The sequence below is a fragment of the Tyto alba genome, unplaced genomic scaffold (genome assembly GCF_018691265.1).
Source record: "Tyto alba isolate M040663 unplaced genomic scaffold, T.alba_DEE_v4.0 Super-Scaffold_20000042, whole genome shotgun sequence".
Taxonomy (NCBI): domain Eukaryota; kingdom Metazoa; phylum Chordata; class Aves; order Strigiformes; family Tytonidae; genus Tyto; species Tyto alba.
Window position 1 is genome coordinate 7,441,510 of NW_024881293.1, and position 22,795 is coordinate 7,464,304.

The 22,795-nt window shown below is 41.4% G+C and overlaps 1 long non-coding RNA gene across 5 annotated transcripts in view; it reads right to left on the reverse strand.

The window, feature by feature from the left end:
• Positions 1 to 22,795, reverse strand: part of LOC116965284 — a 179,381-nt gene that overhangs the window by 53,284 nt on the left and 103,302 nt on the right. The gene's annotated exons all lie outside the window — the stretch shown is intronic.

Genomic DNA, 22,795 nt, shown 5'->3' on the forward strand with positions numbered 1-22,795 from the left:
GTTTTTCACAATTGGTTAACATTTTTGGTTCTGTAGCTTCAAAGTCAATAGAAATCATATGTACTTCACTGGTAGAAATTATAGCTGATTCAACTACAACTGTGCAAATGAACTCGGGGACAAATCATCTGCCTACAGTACAGCTTCAGGAAATTGCTACCCTAAAGGACCAGTTCTTAGTAAATAAATTCCTGCTCGGAACAACTTAATGACTGTTGTTGCTTTTTCACTTCTATTACATCCTCACAGAAGGGCACCCACTTGCCTCTTGCACTGGTGGTAAGTTACAGTACGTAAGCAGTCAGTCCTGGCTTGCTGCTGCTGCAGTGTCTGGCTGGCTCCGTGGCTCAGAAACATGTGCAGCTCCTATAAATAAAACAGTGTGTACTGGTGGAACAAAGCCAAATTGCTCTCATCTCTGTGTTTCCTAATTTCTCCTGTAGCCCTCGCTCTCCAAACAGGAACAAAGATCTCCCCTGCCTGGTGTTGCTAGCTGTGGAAAGGGGTTGTTAATTACTCAGCATGCCACTTTGATGAAGGCAGCATGTTGGGAAGCAAATCAGCCTCTTGCATGACCGCTAACCCAGCCCTTCCTCTTCCTCCCTGCTCCTCTTCCCCCACAGCAGACAGATGCTGAGTTCATGGGCCCAGGTGCATATGCAGAGGAAATAACTGCAGTCAGTGTCTCAGACAGCAGCCGTCGCGAGGTCTCTGCGGGATTAGGCTTGGTTTCTGTGTGAAACAAGAGTGAGACAAGATGACAGACATAGGTGCTTGCTTCCTGTAGAAATGTTGTACGGTAGCAGTTGTCCTTGGCCCCACGAGTGCAGGGCCAGGAGCCTGCCCAGAAGAAGGAGTTGCAATTAAACAGTGGGATCCATGCTGCTGTCATGTATCCAGTTCTGAACGTTGGACCTTTACTCTTTAGAACATGGGAAATTTAAGTGGAAAGAGAAACTCCTGAGAAGTTTACAGAAAATGGGAGCATGGGGATGTTTAGGGAGGAATGAGCAGGAAAATCCAGAAACTGAAAATCATGGACAATTAAAACTTGATTTAGGCTTTCCTCACTGTTTGCTCAGGCAAACTTCCCAGAGAAGCCAAGGCAAACCTGTCTTAGTAAAAAAGAAATAACTATACCTTTGACAAATGTTGACACTACCTTTTTTTTGCAGGGAATTTTCCTAGAGGAGAAAAGCACAATGTAAATGATAATATTAATAATAATGTTTCCTGAGAGGCTATGGTGCATTCTGCAGAGAGAGAAACTGAGGCACCAAGGTGCTATGATTTCCCCACAGCGTCACAAAAAGCTAGCTGTCCTAACATGCACCTTGGAGTATTAGCTAGTAGTGAAACCTCTTTTTCATCACTGTAAACAAAAGGAAGTTTCACTGCTTTGGTGTTTGCATCTGATAGTGAAAACACAAAATCTCATTTTCCAGGAACCGTGTGCTATTTACTTGAGGAGGAAACATTCTAGAAACCAAGCAGTTAGAACAACCAAACAGGCAGGGACGCCATTTGTATGTAACCAGCTAAACAATATTCAGTTTTTAATATGTAATCCTGGATTAGCACTGGCAAATTTTGGTAATCCTAACAGGGGAACGGAAGGATGGTGCAGATATCTGAGTGATCCCAGCATGCTAAATCTTCATCAGACAAGCTAGCTACCCATAGAAGAACTATAGCATGACAGCAGACTAAGTAAAATTGAGCTGCTGATTTAATGCAAAACTTCATCAACTGTAACCTTACTTTGCAGGATAAAAGAAAACCCAGTTTGGTTAAAGATCTTATTTACGAGATCATGGGAATATTAAGTGACATTAGCTGTGTGGTTCTGGTTTAGATCCAACATATGAAACACTGTACAAGCATAAGAAAATTAAGTCCAGATATAAACAAGTGGGCCAAAAAATGCAGGGTTCTAGAAAGTGTAAGTAGCTCTCTGCAATAAAACAAATTACAGAGAGGCATTCAGAGAGTGATCAGGAGAGTCTGAGCATCTATCAGAATTGGATTTTGTGTTGATAACACACAGTCTGTTAAAGGCACAAGGAAACAAGGATTTCTTCTCTAAACCTTAGATGCTTTTCCAGTGCTGATTACCTCACAGAAAGCACATCTGGGGTAGGTGGAAGCCCCTAAGTGACTTACTAAAGGCTATGAAAAGAACCAGTGTCAGTTTTGAACAGAGAAAAGACTGCTAGTTGTCTTGCCTTAGCAGGACATCACGCTATTTCCCCCATGTTTGTCATCTTCAAATGGTTGTGCACACTGTAGGGAGAGAAGAGGAAGGGTAGTAGTTTCTGGTAAGCTGCTTATTAAATCTTTTCTCAGTTATAGAATTAGGGCATAATGAGCTAAGTGGTCCTCAACAGTTATGGACCTGACAACTAGCACAATAATCAAATCAGTGATCACAGTTAATCTCATTCTAGAGTGTCAACCTTGCATGGTTGTTTGCCTCCCACAAGCAGTAGTCAGACACGGCAATTCAGAGTAGCCTTCAGAGCCTTGGGGTCCATCCATGGCAGTTAATGGGGGCTCTGTGAGCAAAAAATGCACAGTTCAGCCTGTGTTACAGTCTCATTTTCCCTCCTTAGTTGACAGAAGCATCAAGTGCACTTGTGCTCTGAGGTCTGTGCTATATAAATATCCCCAGGAAATAAATAAATGCCAGTGCACTTGTGCGTTTCCCTCAGATATTTTTCTCCCCAGCTGCTGTGCTGACAGTACTTACTAGGAATCAGGCATTTCATTCTGGCTCACTGTTCTGCTGGAGGGAGATGGGAACAAGATGCTCCTGAGGCAGGGAAGGGGAGGGTAGCAATTCAGTTACCAGAATATTGGTCTGTTTATTTATAGATGCACATACACACATACAAACCTATGTAGAAAACTGGAAATTAATTTGTTCAGACCCTGCAACTGAAGGGGATAGCTGAAAACTGAAATCTTATGCAAGGGAAGAGCTGCGAGAGAGTAGAGGGGAGAGTTTTGGACTAGGGTCTTAATTATCATCCAGACAGGTGTTGAGACTAGATACATGTTGTGAGAAGTAAAAGAGAAGGCGATTGTCTTAGTGATTCAGTTTTCCAGCAGTTTTGGCCACAGACCATCTGACTATGATTGGCTTGAGTCCCCACAGGACATTGCAGATGACAAAGTGTCCCCAGGACAGGTGTCAGCCCATGGTGGCATAAATGGGAACTAAGGTGTTCAGAAATTGAACAACCATGACTAAGTACTAAGCTTGCAGGCGGCTCTTCTCTCAAAGGCAAGCCAGGCTTATAGCCATGTCCATTCCCCAACCACCCTGATCCAACAAAACCGTGCTAGAGTAAAGAGGCAGACAAAAAGGAGAATTTTAAAGGGAAGCTGAGAAGCCTTGTGGTCCTGGCTAGAGACCCAGGGAAGCCTGGTTCCATTTCCTTGGGAGCAGAGCTCTGAGCATCCGTGTCTTTTCCTACCCTCTTTCTTACACTGTGCATTTAGTTAGACTGCAAACTTGTTGATGCTGGGACTGCCTTTCACTGTGTGTTTAGCACTTAGCCACACAGCAGTTTTGACTTTTGGATCCTTAGTTTATATTCTAATATTGTTAACAATTAAATGAAACCTATAAAATGGGATTGACTCAATTATTCTGTATCAGTTTATAGACTCATGTCTGTCATATGTGATCCCCTGCCTCAGAAAAGAGAATTTAATGCCCAGAACTGTCCAGAACTAAATACACAACATCTGCTTGGCTGTGTTTACCTGCGGTCACCAAGTTCTTGGGGTCTGACCCAGAGCTCTACAAATGCCATTAAAATAGAAATGAATTGAATAGGTATTTATGAACATCACCAGAAGACACAAAGTCAGGCTTCTGTTCAATACTCTGTTGTTTTGTGTCCTAGGTAAACCATGTCACCTTTGGATGCCTTGGTGACCTCTCCAGAGAATAAGAATGCCCACCTAACTTTCTAGAGATTATTAATTAAATTATTGAAATGCAGTGGGATCTTCTGAGTCCTCTGGAGCAGAGGCACTGAGAACACAAACATCAGGATTATGCATGCAAGAGGAACTGTGTTCCTGTGCCAGAGCAGCCACTGCACAAAGTCCTGAAACCTAGAAACTCGACAGTGACCATGGGCAGATGAGCCTGTTGCAGGCTGACAGCCTTGGCTTTGCTTGGCTTTGTGTCTGCAGGTGGGTCTGAGCCAAGGAAAAGCCCAGCCAGTGAGACTGTTCTGGCATTACCTCTTTACAGTTGGTCACAAATGACCTTGTAATGTGTATCGTTTCCTGGAACATGAGCATTCCTACTCCTTCTCTGGACACCGTCTCGGGGCAGACATGAGGTCACATCCCACCAAGTTTTCACATCCCTTTGGGTATTAAATGCAAGGAGTGCAAACGTTCTCTCCCGTGTAGAGTATGCGGGGTATGTACAGTTGGAGAGAACAGCTAGATTTCAGGGGTGGTTCTCCAAAGGGAGACAGACCTTCTCAATTTAGCTCTCCATTAATTATTGTCAGGTCATCTGGTTAAGTCTCTAGTAACAACAGACACACACTGTTAATTTTTGTGGCAATCTGGATTCTGCTGTCAACATCAAGTTCACTTGCCAGTGTTTATCACTCCCCATGGCCCTCAGACTAGGCTGAATTATCATTTTATCTGGAATTTATTCTATCAATCAGAATTGATGGAGACTGCCCCATAAAATAGACACCCACTCTCATTCATATCTGGGGTCTGTGGCGCTTTCTGTTCTCTGTACCACACATACCGCCTTGTCGAAAAACTTAACTAAACAACAAGCCTGTATCAGTGTCACTAGAGAGTTATGCACTGGCAAATTTTTGCTGCATTTGTTAAGTTTTTTCTGTTCTGTCCATGAGTTACATTCAGTACTGTAATGAAATGGTGCACAGATATCAGTCTATCCAGTGGACTAAAGTAATTTTGTTTTGGAGGCACTGATGAATTCGGTATTTGGTCCTGGTAGTTAACTGTCATATAATAATAGTGCCTAGAACAGAAATCACCACACCTCGATGTCACTAACAGGTTTCGATCAAAACAGGTCTCACATCTAGAACAGCAGGAAATAACCCAACCTGGGGTGAAGACTGAAAATAGCTGGACAACAAGTTGTAGGTCAATGGGAAGGCCACGAAGGGGCACAAATACTGGAAAAGCAGATGGTGAGGTCTGTGATGCAAACATAGCGGCATCTGTGTACAAGAGTGGGAGTGCAGGACCGTTGCAGGTCAGGATCTGTGTGCATAAACAAGGGTCCGTATGTGTTAGTTACTGGCAGATTTTAAACGGAGTAATAAAGATATAACAGACCAGAGCTGAAGTGTTTCAGAAGAATTGTGCAGTAGCTCAGAATGGAGATAAGGGATTCTGCATACTTTATTAGTACTTGGTGGAACCAGCCCACATATCCTGCATCTACCCCTTGCTGTCCTTTCCACTCATAATCACTCCTAAAGCAACTGAATATAAAACCTGGGCGTCTTTTGACTTCTTTTTGTATGTTGCCTTCTATGAATGAAGAATGTGGGTATAAAATGCTAGGGAACGTCCTCTAAGATATGATACACATCAATATGATTTCATTGAGCTGACATTATGATTTTTGCCAGAAGATCCCACTCCAATGCCTGAACTGCAGCACAAGATTCTCTTTCTTTTTTTCCATTACCCTTTCCCTCCGAACCTAGCCCTGTCCCTCTCATTTAAGAACTGACCCTGGCTCAAAGACTGACTGCTGGAATGAGAAAAGTACTCGGTTGCTGACCTCTCCCTCTTCCCGAGTCTGTCTTTACACAGGGATCTACGTGTTTTGTCTAGTGCTAAAGAGCTGGCCTGTGTTATCTCTAATGTCATTTAAAAATTAAATTAACCCCAGACTGTGGGTGTGTGTTTGCATGGCGATAGTAATACGTTGGGAAGGAGGATGCCTTGGGCGCACACACGAAACCTGCAAAGCTTCTCTGTCGGCTTTGGCTGCTGTGCTGACTGGCACCACCCCAGGGGAGAGTATGCCCATGCATCGCAAATTTGCTTTTTGGTTCCCCTTCCACCCACCCCTGAGCTGAGTTCTCTGCCAACTCAGCTTCTGTATAAATCAAAGGGAAATATTCTCCCCCTCCTGTTTTTTTCTTTTCCTGAACAGATTGGATGTCATTATGTGCAGCTGAGCTAGCTGAGGCTTGGGCGGGGGAGGAGGGGACAGGAGGAGTGATGGAAAGAAGAGACGGTTTTAGAAAAAATGCTTGCAGTCCATCAGGGGGGGAAAACAGCCTCCAGCTACAAGTAACCAGCACTTCACACACACACTGATTTACTAGGGAAACCCAGAGAGCTTTAATATTTAAAAATAAAATAGAGAGTCAGGAAAAAAGAGCTAGAAGGGAAAGGATGTTATCCCTATTGATGGAGCAATGAGATAGACATCATAGGGTTGTGATGGAGGAACTGAATGTCAGAGCACCTTCTCAAGCTGTCTGACATATTGTGGGTGCTCAGGTGGGAATTTATAGAGCACATGGAATCTTACAGACATTAGGCCACATACGGACTGCAGTGGAGTCTCAATCATTACGTAGAAAGGCTTCTAGCTCGTCTTTTATGAAGCGAAAAGCACCCTTTTACTCCTCCCAGCCAAGTTCACCATGCAGTGCAGACAGTTTCCCATCATTGCTGAGGGGATCACTAGGTCAGAAAGAAGGAAAAAGAAAGGGAAAGGGGAAAAAGGAGAAAGAGAGAAGGGGAGGCAGGAGGAAAAAGGGGGAAGGGGGCAGGAGAGAGAGGGGGAAGGGAAAAGTGGGAAAAAAGAGGAGTAAGAGATGGAGAGAGGGAGAGAAAGAGGAGGGAAGGGAGGGAAAAGGGAGGAAGAGAGCGAGAGAGAGACAGACATAGAGGAAAGGAGGGGTGAGAGCCAAATGCATGGCATTCAAAAGAAGCAGCTTTCAAAAGCTTTGGCTGGGATGCAGATTTGCAGAATCTCTGGACCCATAATTCCCTGGCATATAAAGCTTGCTGGAGGCATCAATGTGCCCAAAAGGGGCTTGCAGAATAAACAGCAGATAGAAAAACCCAACACCCACAACAAGCCTATGAATTAAAAATGAAGGCAAGGGAAACAGCTGTACTTCCAAGCTGCAGGTGACCTCATTGTGGAAGCTGCGCCACAGTGAGGCATGATCATGTCCAGTAGTTCTGAAATAATAGGTATGGACAATAATAGCTGGGAGGAAGAATACATTCCCTGTCTATATTAAAGAGTAGGTAATTGCCCAGCTCTCCTGCCAGCTGTATTTTAATCCAGAACTAAATTACTCTGAACATTCTTATAAACTTCTATGTTACAGCTTCTCCTAAACCCTCCGTTGACACTACTAAAAAATACTCTTCTCACTTAAGTTAAAACAGCCAGAAGGATGATTATCCACCAAGATTTGCCCAAGATCAGAGAGTCTGTGACAGTATCAGGAAGAGTCCAGATTTCCTCAATCTCAGCCTTGTGCCTTAAGCAAACAGCTACTTTCTCCCAGTTTTTAGATGCTTATTTAAATGAGCAAAGATTGCATGTAAGAAACAAAAAAGACCCCTACCCTGTAATTCAGTTTATAGATGTGGTTCTCCAGTTAATAATTATCCTCAACTTTGATTACTTTGTACTGCAGCAGAAGAGTATCCTATCACATCAGATGATTTTAAATAAGGTAACAGTATTGAATGAATGCCATTGACTCACTTTACAGATGGGGAAACAAGTGGAATAATTTTCTTCAGTGTTCCATAAAAAGTTGAAGGCAGACGATGGAAACAGGTGTTATACATCTGTGTTATGTGCCACAACATCAGACTTCTTCACTCACCAGTTTCACTGGTGTTATTATGCAACTGATAACTGAGGATGAAAAAGGATGGACGATTAAGTGAAGAGCCATGCTAAATTGAGACATCTTTGTACTCTGGAGAACGAGCGCAAAGGAATGCACTGTCTCGAAAGACCATACCACTCTCCAAAAGTTAGCCGTTAAACTCTAGTATTCGGGTTTGATATAAAGATTAACAGGTAGAAAAGTCCTGAAATGTTTCAAAAAGAGGGATTGCTAAAATTGTGGAAATAATTTTGCTGGTTTTAAGCAACAATTCTCCTCAGTTGCTGGATATAGAAAGAAGATTGTCATTCAGATTGGCAAATCTGGAGGACAGTGGGGAAAAGGGTAAACGGAGCTGATCCATTTATGAAACAGCTATCTGCAAGCGAGACACCATTTCTTTCCAGAAGCAACTAATGCTAAAGCATAATGTTCTGTTCTACTCCACCTGTTGCTGGAGTTGATAAGCAAGGTTAGGGGATGTGCTGATAATGCTTTTGTTTTTCCTGATGCTAGAACTCAGGCTAAACTGAAAAGGTCTCACAGTACTACTCTTTCCAGAAGAGTTCTAATTTCCAAGCAATCTTTTTCTGGAAAAAGCAGTTTTCCTTTTTGAATATTGTTATTAAACTTTGTTATGTTTAATAGACAGGTCTTTCTTCCAGTGTAACTAAGCTACATAGGATTCCTACTGCCTGAAGAAGGGTGTAAGGATGCTGTACCAGGCTCTATACTGCTTGTGTTTTGTAAGGTGGGCAAGTAAAGCAGGAGCATGGATGGGAATGGTTTTCCAACAAAAGGAGTACAGCAGGGAGGTGATATGCCACCAAGATGACAAAGAGGTTCCAGAGGGACAGAGAAGTTTGGCAACTAATGTGTTTTAGGTGGACTTTTTTCCCCCAAGGCTTAAAGGCCTAGACTCTTTGTTCTCCTTGATGGCGACAATAAATATTGTGCAGTTGAAGCGGAGGATCCAAACAAAAGCATTTGAACTTTCCACTCAGAGGACTCTGAAACATTTTACAAACTGCTGACTGCACCTTGGGAGGCAGAATGGGAAACGATATGAGAACTACCACGTCTCCGTATTTGTAGACAGCAGACAGTAGTGGTAAGTTCTGGTATTTCCAAACTTCAATCTTCTGTCATTTACTATGGAAGGAGATGATTCCACAAGGAATCAAGATGGATCCAGTATAGCAGCCTACGCCTCTGTGAGGTGCCTGCACTGCACTGAACTCTCTGTGGAGAAACTCATGGCAGCTGAGGTGTAAAGGAAGCAGACCTGTGGCAGTAAATTTCCAACTGGTTTTGCCTGCTGGATATAGGAATGTCTCAAAATGCACAAACATTCAATAATCACCATCTTCCCAAACACATACCATGCCATGACCAACTTTGGAATGAAATAAAGCAGGTTTTTAGAAAGCACATTCCTTTACTAAAGATGCAGAGCAAGGGAGGATCAAAGTCTGTTCAATTTTTAGAGAAGAAAATGAATAATAAACCCACATGGGAATATGAAACAAAAGCAGTCATTAAAAATTGCTTCTGAATTGGTAGGGTTTTGTTAGACAGAGATAATTCCAGAGCTATTTGAAAAAATCAATTCCAATTGCAGTTCTTGTTTGTTGTGCAGAGAATGGAAATAGCTATAAAAAGGGCCTTGATTCCTTCAGAAAATGACCATACATGTACACTGGAAAGCATGTTGCAGTTCTGTCACAGGGGCATTTAAAATAGTCAGAGATCACGTACCACCAAGTAACAGTAATTTGCTGCTACCAAAATAGTTTACAGTATTTAAAAAAAGCTTAATCTAGAGATAGTTCTCTTGGCAGCAAAAATCTTCCTTGTGCCAAGAGAAAAATAATTTGCATCCTGGTGTCAGTGGTAATACTACCATGTTGCCTTAATGCTCCAGGAGATGCAGCCAGCTCAGCACTGCTTTCAGAAAGAAGATCTCTGAAAATAATATGGAGAAGAAAAGAAATTCACATCGCAATTGCATCAGTAATGAATCTGACATCAGCAGGTGATGAATCATTCTTTAGTCAAAGCATTTATCTAATGAAAGATAACCCTGGTGTTTGGGATTGGGCTTTTTTTCTTCATTTCAATCTACTGTTAACAGCCCTCAAAGAGTTAAGTTTTCAAGAATATGGTTGCCTTGGTATTATGCTCTCAGCTGTGATCAGCAATATGTAACAAAAAAACAGTACTTAAGTGGATTTTTTTTAAGTATTCCCCACTGTAAATGTGTAATTAATTAGCCTTCCCCTTCCCCCTCTGCTCACACATTCAGACCCTTAGGGACCCTCCCCTTTTCTTCCTATCAAATTCAGACAGTGACTAGGAACTGAATTATTCATTCAGCTGTAGGTGTAACACATCCATTTAAGTGATTTAAAGTTTAAGCAGTCTTGCTGCTCTTCAGCAACAAGAAAAATTTAAAGAGAAAAGTAGAGCCCAACAGGAATTTGGAAAGTTCTTTTTTTTTTTTTTCTAAAACCACTTGTTTGATTACACAAACAGCGCACGTTTTTGTGAATCAACCTAATTGAATGAAAAAGGAGGGTTTGTGAGAACGGCACATAAACAAGAGCACCTGTCACTCATTAACAAAATACCATCATTATAAGCATTAGTTAAAGCTTTTGTTCCAGTATGTCTAGCTGAATATTCTTTGCAGTGATAGTTAATTTTATTCACACTTTGCTGGAAATACATGGCAAGTGAATTTCATATCGACAATCACAGAAAATCATATTAAGATACCCGTTTAGTCCTCATTAGCATTGTATCAGAGAACCTCATGCTAAAAATTATGTACAGCCAGTCAAAGAACAAATTAACCATAATTAACAACACTTTGTAGCGCTTCTGATTAGATCCTGAAGTGCTTAAAAGTCTTTAATTTTCTGAACATTTCTGTGGTATAAGGCAGTCCTGTTACTCCTATTTTAAAGCTGGGGCTGTGAAGCACAGTACCTGAATCTGTTTAATTTGGGGTGATTTGGGAAAGTTTCTTCGTGCTCCTAGCAGGCAGTGTGGTGGGAGATATGGCACACTGTCCACAACCCCGATCTAACCGGAGAATCAAGACATACCTCCCAGTTTACACATGTTCTACAGTTGAGGTTGAATGTTGATTTTCCTCAAGGGAACACCAAAAGTCCGTGACAAAAGAAAATCCAGATCTAAACTGGAGCCTAGTGTCATAATCACTAGGTGGCCACCAGGTCACAAACTAGACCTTGTGTGTTAGACGTACTTGCATGCAATGTGATGTGTCAGTTCAAAGTAATTCAAGTAGTGAATACAAATTCTGAAGACTGTGATTACGTGAAGTACTGTGTTGCCAGTACTTACAATTTTATTAGCAATACCATAATATGTGTTATTTCTCTTGAAGATGCAGCTGCTTGAATGTCATCTGAATACCTCAGCCTTTATCAAAAAGTGTTCTATTTTTAAAGTCATAATTATGCCACTCATGATTTTGAAGTACAGGCTTATGCCTTTATTAGTATAAGATTGGCACTACTGAACTTAAAAAAAGCCCAAATCCTGAAATACCTGAAGGTATTTTAAGCAAGGGGAAAGCTTGAAGGAAATGGGTGACAGGATTCTTCCCTAATTCTTGCATGACAGAGTCCACTGTATACAGATTTGGGAACGAAGCCACAGACTCTCACAAGTGAGGACATACAGAAGTAGCTCCAAGAAGCAGCAGAAGCCTTTGGCAATTCTGTGTGAAGCTTATTGCTCTGGGCTACTTTAAGTTAAGCAACTATGCAAAGCTGCCCAACTAAGTCCTCTGGGCTCTAGAAAGCAGAATGGATTGTTCTGGCCGAAAACAAAGGTTCCTTAAAACAACTGTATTCCCACCGTGGCTTAGGAGAACTGGAGGTTGCAAAGTGCTAGAACCCATAGGCCAGGAGCCAAAAAAAAATGTGTAACTGATTGCACACCCAGCGGGGTTCAGTGCTGTTTTGCATCATCCCAGCTACCTTTAGGATTCTACCCTGCAATTGGTTCTACCCACACAAACTTCATTGTGGAATCAAGTCTTTTATTTCTGTGACTCGTTTTTGATCTAGATTTGAGTGGCATCATAATCTTGATTAGAAGCCCCACTTGCTTAGAGTGGAGTTTTCCTGATAGTTTTCTTTCTATGAATTGCTCCATCAAAGGACTGTCATAACAGACTGTTTGCCAATTTGAAATCCAACAGTTTGTCTGGTGTAAGTGTTAAAAATGTTGTCTTGGCAGTTGGTTTTTTTGGGTGGTTTTTTTTTTTTTTGCATTAAGCGACTTTCTTTTTTTCTATTTGCTTCTACAGTATGTCAAGGAAACTGGTTCATTTTAGTAATCAAACCTACTTTTTTTCTTTTACTTCAAATAAAACTCAACACTTAACCTATGAATTCAGAGAGTAATTTTACTTTAACTATATAAACTCTGCAAAACTCAGGATGTTTTTTTGCTGAAACTTACAGTCATTGCTGGCAAAATATAGTAAATTGTTTTAAAGTGGGATTAAAACCAAAAGCAAGATAGATGCATGTTTTATCTACTAAGAATGAAAGATTGGAGGCTAAGACTTTGGTCTGTGAGATAAGGGTCCTCTGTGATGACTCGAGAAGTCAGGTTCTTTTAAATTATCTTTTACCAGTTTACCTTTTCACTCATTACAATCATTAAACGACTAAAGCTTTACAGTCCACTTATGATGCAAGAATACTCACTTTATGCTTGTGGTCTCTAAACACTGTAATGAACCACTGAACCTGCTTTCTTTGATGGCCCAGACTGTTCCTAAATAAAACAGTGCTTGATTCATAATTTCAATTGCGCATTCATCACTTCTGGTGAAAGAGTCCTATGTGGACCTAGGTGGTACCGAATGATTATTTCTACAGAGGTTAATATGGTGTGAATTTCATGAAATTCACGATTTGTTCAGTACCTGAGAAAATATCAGATAGGCTACAATAGAAAAGCAGCAGCTACTCAAAATTAGTAATTGGAATTAGCTCCCTGCTAATAAAGAGGAAAAAATGCTTTACAATCACCTGCAGAGTTCAAGTAACTCAGCATCCAGGAGAAGGCATTTATGTGAGAGGGCAGACAAAGGATACCTGTGTAGGCTACCACGCTGTGAACAGGAACTTCAGGGCACACTTCAGGACAAACCAAAAAGTTCAGAAACCCAGACTATCAAGAACTTTAAATTCTTTCATTAAGGATCGATGAAAGAATTAGCTTTTAATATCCTAAGTTTTCAAAATGAGAGTCACAGAACCACTGATTTTAGTGACCCCTTTTTATCAGGACTCATTATTTCATGGAGCCCAGAGCGCGACGGCTACATAATCACCTAAAGCCAATACTGTGTCAGTGAATTGCACCACTGTGTTTCCAGGAGAAAATTTTGCTTATTTGTTCAAAACCAAAGTAATATGGGACAGCACCAACTCTGCTAAAGAGCAGAGTATAGATCTGAAAGGCAAAAATGTGCACCCTGCGTTATCAGTAAATAAGAGTGCCAGAGAGCAACGAGAGCGAAGCGATAAGTGAGGCGAGCAATAACAAGCCTGCAATAACAAGGGCAAGGGGCCTCAGCAGCCAGGGCCAGTCCCACAGTGCTGGAGCAAGGGACACGGCAGGGCCAGGGTGACGAGGCAGGTCTGAGCTCAAGCCAGGAGGTCGATATGAAGTCACGAGACGTGAGAGTAGGTGTGGGTGCATATCCAGGCACTGCTGGGACACAGCTAAAACCAGGTCCCCCACGCTTAGCTCAAACACAGACTGGGTGCCTGGCCCTGGGCTTAACTGGGGCCTCTGGGCGCAGGGGTGGAGGGGCGAGGGGTGCAGGTGGAGGCCCCAGAGGAGGCTGGTCAGGGGCTGGGAGTGTGCTTGGAGCCTGACAGAATGTTTCAGAGCTGTGCATAGAACTGTTACCTCTCACCATGTCTTAAAACAGTTTATCCCCTTTTACAACGACAGTTGCAACCGTGTGAATCACCAAAGTGTTACCAGTGTAAAACTTGTAAGAGCGAAGGATCAGGCCTTCAGAGAATATGCCAAGGAGATACAAAACATGAACAAAAGAGGATTCTCTCCACCTCCTGGCAGCACCCTGGGGCAGGGACACAGCAGCAGAGCGGTGCGAGTTGTGTGCGCGTGTGCAAGCGTACCTGTACAAACTCTCCTCCTGCGAAGGGCATGGGTAAAAATTCACTGCAAGTGTTACAGAAGGCCTGATTTCAGGTTATGAGGATGGTTAGTGAGAGAAGGTGCATACCCCAACTTCAAAAAGCAGACGCCTTCCCTCTCCCGCTGCCCTGAGCTGTGGTGGCTGCACGCTCACCGGCTGGCAGCGCTCCGAACGGTGACGCTGGCGTTCTCGTTACAGTGGGCTCTGTGTGTGCTATTTCTTTTTAAATGATTCATGACTCCCACTTCTCACTTCATCTGCCTTTGTTTTCCTCTGCAGTGCAATGTGTCTGATACATGGCAAAACGTGCTGTGCTAACGCCAGCACTGTGAATGGTTATACATTAATGTCAAGGTAACGACGTCTACAGATACAGCACAGTGATGTAAATGGACTTGAGAGGCTTTGGATTCCACTTCTTTGGCCTTGTAAAATTACACAAAACAGGAATACAAACAAGCCTCCCCACTGAATCATTTTTCTTTGGTGCATACTTCTTTTCTTTTTCTTTTACTAGTGTCCTTCTGAGCAAATCTTTAGCAATAGCCCTTCCTAGTACTTCACCAAATTCCTACTTCTTGTGACAGTAAAATCCAGATGTCAACCAGTATTTTTCTGCATCAGTCTTCATACATCTTTACAAAGAATCAGCAACCCTCTATAAGGATGGAAAAAATGAAGCACAGAATCAGAAAATACCTTGGCTAAAACCATTCAGCAGCCTAGTGGAAGAGCTAAGAATAAAATTATGATTTCCTGATGTTTAGTCTGATCCTCTATGAATTGGACTGCCTCACACTGAGAAGGTGCTCAATGATAAACTTTATTTATGTATTTACTATTCAAATATAGCATGTTCTCACATCTTTTATTCTCATGTTAATTGTGTTGTGGATCTTCTCCACTCACCCCCCATTTCCTTTGGTACATTTGTTCTATAGCTATTTGTGTAGAAACCAAGCAATTTCTGCTCCACCTGCTCATAAATACAATGAGAGAGAGAACACTGTGTTACAGCCACTGCCTTAGCAACAGATTACAGCATCACTGGGAAAGGAATAGAGACCTTCTGGAGAGGAGGAGTGCCCTTTAGCTCCCTGAAAAGCTACAGCAGGCAAGTTCTGCCCTTAATTATATTTCCTGCAAGCCCCCCTTTAGCTTTAAGCAATCGGTAGTTGTAAAGAAAGAACGTAAAAACTGAGCACAGAGTTTTCTCCTCACACTCAGAAAAGACAAAGTGGCACTGGTGAAAGTTCGTGAGCAGACTGGCTTCCAAACAGAACATGCAGACCTATATCTGAGCACTCAGTTGCGGTGGGGTGTAACTAATTCATTCTGTTTAGATACCAGCCCACTGGAAGCTGAATGTCTGGCAGGACAGCCCTCTTACGGAAGTACAAAAGGGGAGTAAACCACAGCCCACAGCCCACAGCCCTTTGCTGTCATATTACTAGAAGCTCAAACGTCTGGAATCAAAGCCACGAATCCTCCATCCTATGAAAAGACACATTTCAGTTAGCCGGCGTAATGGCACATGCAAGTCTGATTTGGCAGAGAGTATCTGACATGCAGGTCATAGAACTGTCACCCTTGACAAATCCTGTCAGAAAAGTAATCACAACTTGATGGACCGGTGAGGTTAGTGGCACCTTAAAATATTTTTAGAAAGGCAAAGATTTGTGTAAAAGCAAGGATATTTAATTTTAGTCTTCCGCCAATCAATTTCAGTAGGTCACATATTTTATAGACTGTGAGCTCTCCAGAAGCAAGGGTGATGTTTCTGTGTTTGCAACAATACAGTCCTGATCCTGAAAGAGGTTTCTAGATGACAGAATATGGCCATATAGTAATAACTGATAGGTGTAGGATGGAAGTACGGTCAACTACATTTGCATTGCTTTGTAACAGGGATGACATTTTGGCCACTTGACCCATAAGGGAGACACAAGACAGAGAACCATACCTTCCACCTTGGATTCCAGAACCCTGAACTAACATACAAGAATGATGTTATAATGGTGTGTTATATAAAAGGTCAATAGTGACATAAACCAAAAAAAATAGACAAAACATTTTTTTCATTGTCTGGGGATTCGATATTTCATCAAGCTGTCTGCCCATATTAGAGAATTAAGACTATTATCTGTCGAAGGATTTTGATGCCAAAAAAAAAGTCTGGGCTCATAGCTCATCTAGTCATTATATGACTGGAAATATGAAGCAAAATATGGAAGCGGTAAGAGGAAAAACCAAAAAACTCTGGCATGAAGGCAAGACTGAAAAAGATTGTGGGAGAACAGTAAACTTGTATTCATAAAGTCTTCAGTGTTCTTATCTCTGACACAATACAGTGTCCCTACAGCTGCGTAATACAAATCCCAAAGGCTTTATGAAATTTGGACACAACATTTTTTACAGATGGAGACCTGAATCTGCAGCCACTTTACCAAACACACACAGCAGTGACAAAGACTAAACTGCTGCCTAGCTCGCAGACTTTTACTCAGTCCACTGTGTCATACCGAATTCTGTGGGATACACAGATGCAGCATGAAACATCACTCACAAATCTACCATGTAAAATCTGTTTTTTATCTAGTACCTACAATACTTTTCCATTCACGGGCTGTGCATGGCATTGTGCCGGCTCACAAGGACATTAGGACTGTCTCACGAGGAGATGGTTGTCACACGGGTAAGGATTTGCATGGGCAGCCTACATAACTCAGCAAGTGCCATCTTTCTGGAGGAAGTCCCTCCTCTGACGCACTGACACCACCTGTCTCTTTACACTCGATGGCATCTGTTGGCATTTTTTATGTGCCAAAGCATTAATATCAGAACAGTGCAGGAAAGGAAGATACCAAGTTCTTGGGTACTTAGAGATGCCAAACACCTAGGCTGTACTGCATCAGGGAACCAGGCTGTCCACTGCATCACTGGTGGAAGCAAAAACAGAGGGGACAGCAAGCCATGCACTTGTCTCCACCATCTAAGGTGCCACTTACAAATATATGAGTGGCAGGGGATTAAAATGCTTTGCCATGGGGAAGAGGGGGAGGAAGACAAATTATCGTAAACATAATAAAGAATATAGTGCCAGGATCAGGTACCAGATGGGTGGTAGAGAAATCCTTGACTTGTCCCCAAGAAAGGTAAAGCAGACAAGCTTTCCTGACATTGCTCAGTCAACCATGAGGAACCACCAAGATGAGGCAGATGGTCATTCCATCTCTGAAACTATCTGGTCCTTGGCCTCTGCTGGGAGTATATGGTGAGATGCCAATTACCAGCACTTTGAATGGTGACATTTGTGATCCAGACAGCCATTAATTTAATACTGTTCCAAGATCCATAAAACTCGTTTCACAAAGAATGGCAAAAATGGCAAGATACCAACAGGTTTTGATAAACATCCAGAATAAATAACTATAAAGCCAGGCAAACACCTTTAAAAATAAAACAAGAAAAAAAATGTGGAACAAAGTGATGCCATGTAGTTGAAAAGTGGTTCCAATGAAGATGCTAGATATTATCGTCTGAGCCTCCTTATGTATTTTAATAGGAGGAAACAGTTCAGAAACCCCCAGTGAACCTCTGACCAGAGAAAATAATTTGAAGAGAATATCAGAAATTTGAACAAGTGTTGATCCTGTCAAGTGGCCCTTTTGAAGCTGCCTCTTCATTTTCTGGTAATCCATATAAAGGCTTGATTCTAAACTCCTTTATGTCCACACATATTTTTAAACTCATGCAGTTGACTTCTGTGAGCTCTGGACATGTAACAGCCGTTAATAGCCTGAGAAGTCTTCTCCTGCCATTTCTGCAGTCAGCAAAGACTAACTCCATTGATGTTCTAGCCCAGTTCTGTAGACTGCGGTATTATTTCACTGTGATGAGCACTTAACCAAATCAGAATTCTCTAACTGTAATGCTTTTAAGCATTTGGGCAGTTTTTTCAGGAGCAAAGTGAACACCTGCCCTCAGTTTGTTTCTTTGTCCCCTTTACAGAGGGGCAAAGGTTGCTGGTATTCAGTTACCAAAAATTATGAGCAGTGCTCCCTGCTGGTTGTGAAATAACTTTTTTCAGTACCAGCCACTTCTCTGTGTGGAAGGGTTCCTGTATGAAAAAAAATACACTGGCCCTGCCTGGCTCCCTGGCCAGGCAGTCAGTGACAGAGACACATACCCCATTAGATCTCACCAAAACACTTTCAGGCCAGGAAAGGTCATTTTACCCTACATGGCTCTGTACACATATCCTCATGAATGAGACAACTGCATTCTCACTCCCACAAAAGATCACAGAGAAGAGCTAATGCTTTTCAGTCAGGAAAATTAGCAAACAGGTAAGCTTGCACTACCCCTTCCCATTTATATTTTATAGATAAATAGAAGAGTGCAGCCTCTAGTGTTGTCAATATGGTTCCTTTCAAAAGCCACTAAAGTTTGCAAAAAATTAATGAAAGAATCTGAAACAGACCTCACATTCTGGTGCCACCTGTCAAGCCTGTCCTTGTGTGAAACTGCTGAATAAGTCAACACTCCCTAGTTTTTCCTTTGACAGCAAGGCATATTGCAGTGTGCTGTACTTGGGGCTGCACCTTCAATCTATCTGTGAACTGAAGCTGGTATGGAATGCGGCAGCCTGTTTATTAACTGGTTCCCAGCATGCCAAGATCTATGTTGACAGCCTATTGATTTCTATGTGGGGGTCTGACAATTTAGTTTTGACCAATAACATGCAGAAAAACCTCAGACCTATTTACTTGAGAGATCCTGTCTCTTCACACGCTGCTGCTACAGATATGGATGCTCTGGGGGTGACCACTCCCTGGAAGGATCCATCCTCTTCCAAAGTCCAAGGTAACAGGTATTCCATGACCTATCTGTCACGCTGCAATGCCTAGTAGAGTAAGTATTAACTCGTCATATGGTTAGTTACCAGAGGGTGCATGGAATTGTATAAGGAAGCAGTGCTGCTATGCCCTCACTGATTTTCTGTGCTTTGGGGCTCAGAGGTTGGTGTACAGGAAAGGTATATTAGCAGCTACAACATGACGTAACCAGTGAATTTCACTGAAGGGTTTGGGTTGGATATATTTCAAGTGATGGACACGGATGAAGTCTTTTCATGCTAAGGATAGAAAAGAATCTAAATTCCTGTGTGCTGGGGACAGCTTTCCATTGTCTATTTAATGAACAAATGGTTAGTGGCAAATAAAGGCTTGACTCCTACGTAGTTTTACAGGTAGTTTTACATCAGGTTTATTCTTGCAAGGATAAGCAACAATGGTTGTGAAGAGGCAAACATTTAGGCTTCTGTACAGCATAGCTATCTGACCACACACTTGGGGGTTTTGTCAGGTTTTTACAGACCACACCAAAGTCTCTGTCACTGAACGTTTACTGTGGTTATTCAGTCTAGCTTGATTAATGCTGTTATGGGCTTGTGTATAGTACAGTTTTACCTGCCTGCAATGACGAACTTCTATTGATAACTAACTGAAAACAAAGTGGTAATACTGGTCAACATACAATGTATTTTCCCACTGATGGTAAAAAAGAAAATAGATTTACTGGTCAAGATTTTCCTCTCAGTCATTCTGGCTATCAAGAAAGTAATTATGTCATGACTGGAGAATCTACTGTCATGGGGGGAGGTGTAAAATTATATTAAAATTCAGAGAGAAACAAAAATTCAGTAACACAGAATTATTATTAGTATTATAATATCTGACAGAAAAACATTTGCAGGGAGAGTAGAGGAGAAAAACTACCTCATCTACCCTCAGTTATCAAACTCAGAGTGGTCATTAGCAGAGTAATAGGAAAATCAAGCTACTTTACAGAAGAGTGTAAATTCATTCCAAAGAGGACTCTGTAACTTCTGCGAAGACACAGGGAATATATTAATTAATGGCTTTAGTCATAGTACTGCTGTTGCTAGAAGATGTTGAGACAAATGTGTAAACAGAGGAGCCTTGGGAATGTCACAGTAATTTAAAGTACATAAACCTTCAAAGCACTGCCTGTGATAGAGTGATACATTGTCTTATAATTGGGCAATTGCTTTCATTCCATGATATAATTAGCACACAATTATGGTTATGTGAAAAATCGTTCCATTTCCCTCCCTTCCAATTTGTGCCTGCTTAATCTAAGTAGAGAATGTATCTTTTTGCTACATTAGCAGCAGGTCTACTTTAACCTTACTGCTCAGCTGCAATACCAATGCCTCTTACCTGACCAATGGGATGATCAAATATTCAAGACAGGAATTGAAACCGTGCTATTTGTATACAATATTTGCTCTTATTATTTTTTCCACATCCTAAAAATATACATACTGCTGCGACAACATAAAGTTAGGTGACTCATAGCACAAGCACCAGTAATTAATGCAGCCAAAACTGCAGTAGAATTTATATGCCACAAGTGCACTGCATGTGCTCTCTCTTCAAGGCTGTGCTATAAAGGCCAGTTTTGGCAACAGCACCTTTTTCTGAGGGTTAGTGCTCAACTAGCAGTGATTTGCCGTGAAGGAATGTGAAAAAATTTGGGGCTCCGAATGGCAGAAATCTAATTTGATATACTGATTTCACACTGTTTCTGCAATCTCAGGGTGTGAAAGTCTTTCAAGAGCAACTCTTCTACTTCCATCTTCCCTCTACTTTGAATGAAATACAAAAGACAAGCTGTATTGCTACTGCAGACTGATACAGTACTAGAGGTAGTATGTGCCAGAACTGAAGTTGAAACTAAGAACTCCTAAGTTCCAGCAAAACAGTCTACAAAATTATCTTTTCTCCAAATGCAATTGTTTTCATAAGCCTTGTGAAAAGCATGTGGTTTTAAATCAACAAACTATGCCCGAGTTATGGCACATACGTTATATCCTTGCTTCTTCATGCACAGGTAAAAGGCATATTCCATTGTTAGCCTTAAGATAAGTGGTCTCTGAAAACTCTCACTTGATTCACTACCTCAGAACATACGCTTGTGTGAGGTTTGTTTTCTGTGTGACGGTTATCAGCAGAGGATCAGAGCTCTCCTGGCACACCGCAGATAGCACACAGTGCAGAAAACAATCTTGAGCTTTAACGTGGTTATCGTCTGTGTCCTGCAGCTTGAAAGAAATCCTGAGAGTCCTTCACTGTGTGGAACTCACCTCTCCAACTGCCTCAGAAGGAATTTTTATCTTTAGTAGAACTGGCTAGATTACTCATAATCAAATCTTAAAGAAAAAACTTCCTAGTGTGCCTGTTTATACTACAGAAAAGATTAAGGCTAAGACTTCTTGGACTTTGCTATGCAGGAGGGAGGGTCAGGTTATTACTTGATTGTAGTGCTAAAGCTATGTATCTATATCACAGTACTATCTGTCTTCTGTTACCTCCCACTGTGGTTTTGGTACCATGGTCTAAATTCTAAACTTGTAGAACTTGGAATACAATTTTAAGAGTACAGCGTAAATGCTGTAGGACAAATACTGCAATCCATACTCAAGTAAAACTCCTTCAAAGAAGTCTAGGGCACAACAGGAAGAAAAAGGGGAAGCTAAAAAAATTTATATTTTTATTTATTCATGTTTATTGACAAAAAGAAAGCAACAAAATGCTGCATCATTAAAATGCAATTTATGAAAAGTGTTAAAGAAAAAAAAAGTCATAGCTGAGAAAAAAATACTTTCATTTTAAAAATGCTTCTAATTATTTATTTTCTTCTTTAACTGTCCCTAATTCTCAATAGCACTAGATGGAGACAATATGAATAGATCTACTAAATTGTATCCCAGCTGTTGAGCAATCAACTCTAGTCTTCATTTTTTACTGCCCAATCTCTTTAAGTTGTTAGCACTCATGAAGTGATCATCAGTCACAAAGAAAGGGCAACTAGCTGGGCAAAAATCCCCTTTATGCTTCTGTAGACCCAGATCTGAGCTACCTGACTTCTCACAGAGTGAAGCGGCTGGGATATACCTTCTTATGTCTGTTTGCTAACAGGGAAAAGCGTAAATCCTCTGAGAAGTATGAGTTTATAGATATATCTGACTTTGATAAAAAAAACCCTTACAATTCTTCTAAGGCAATTCTGTTTGGTAAGATTTCCAGTTTTGCACACTTAAAGGGGTTAAATAATTCACATCACAGTCCAGATGTGTAGATGCTATGGCAAACTAAACAAGATCCTGTGAGAATGCTTGTCCTCTCATATTGATGAAAAGACACCTCTGACTTACTGGAGATTTAAAAGTACATCCTTGCTGATATCTGAAATTCCACAGTGACATAAAAAAAGAAGCACCTTTGCAAAGCACAAAGTAAATTAACTGAAACTTGTATGATTGCATACAGGGTATAGATGTTAACTGGGGTAAGAATCAGACCAGTATAGATCAGATTCAGCGGGTACACACATACTTTTACCTGCTTCCATTGCTCATATACACAGACAAGTCTTTCTCCACAATGCACTATCCACAGATATTCCCCAAACTATCCCTTCTCTGTGCAAGCACATACGTATCTAGCACTAGACACTCCTTTTTCTCCTGTAACAGTTACTTCCCACACGTATCCATAAAGAGGGGGCGGGCATTTACATAAATTTAAGGGGGGAAAATGCATTGCAGATGGAAAAGAACAACAACCTCTCACATTCTCTA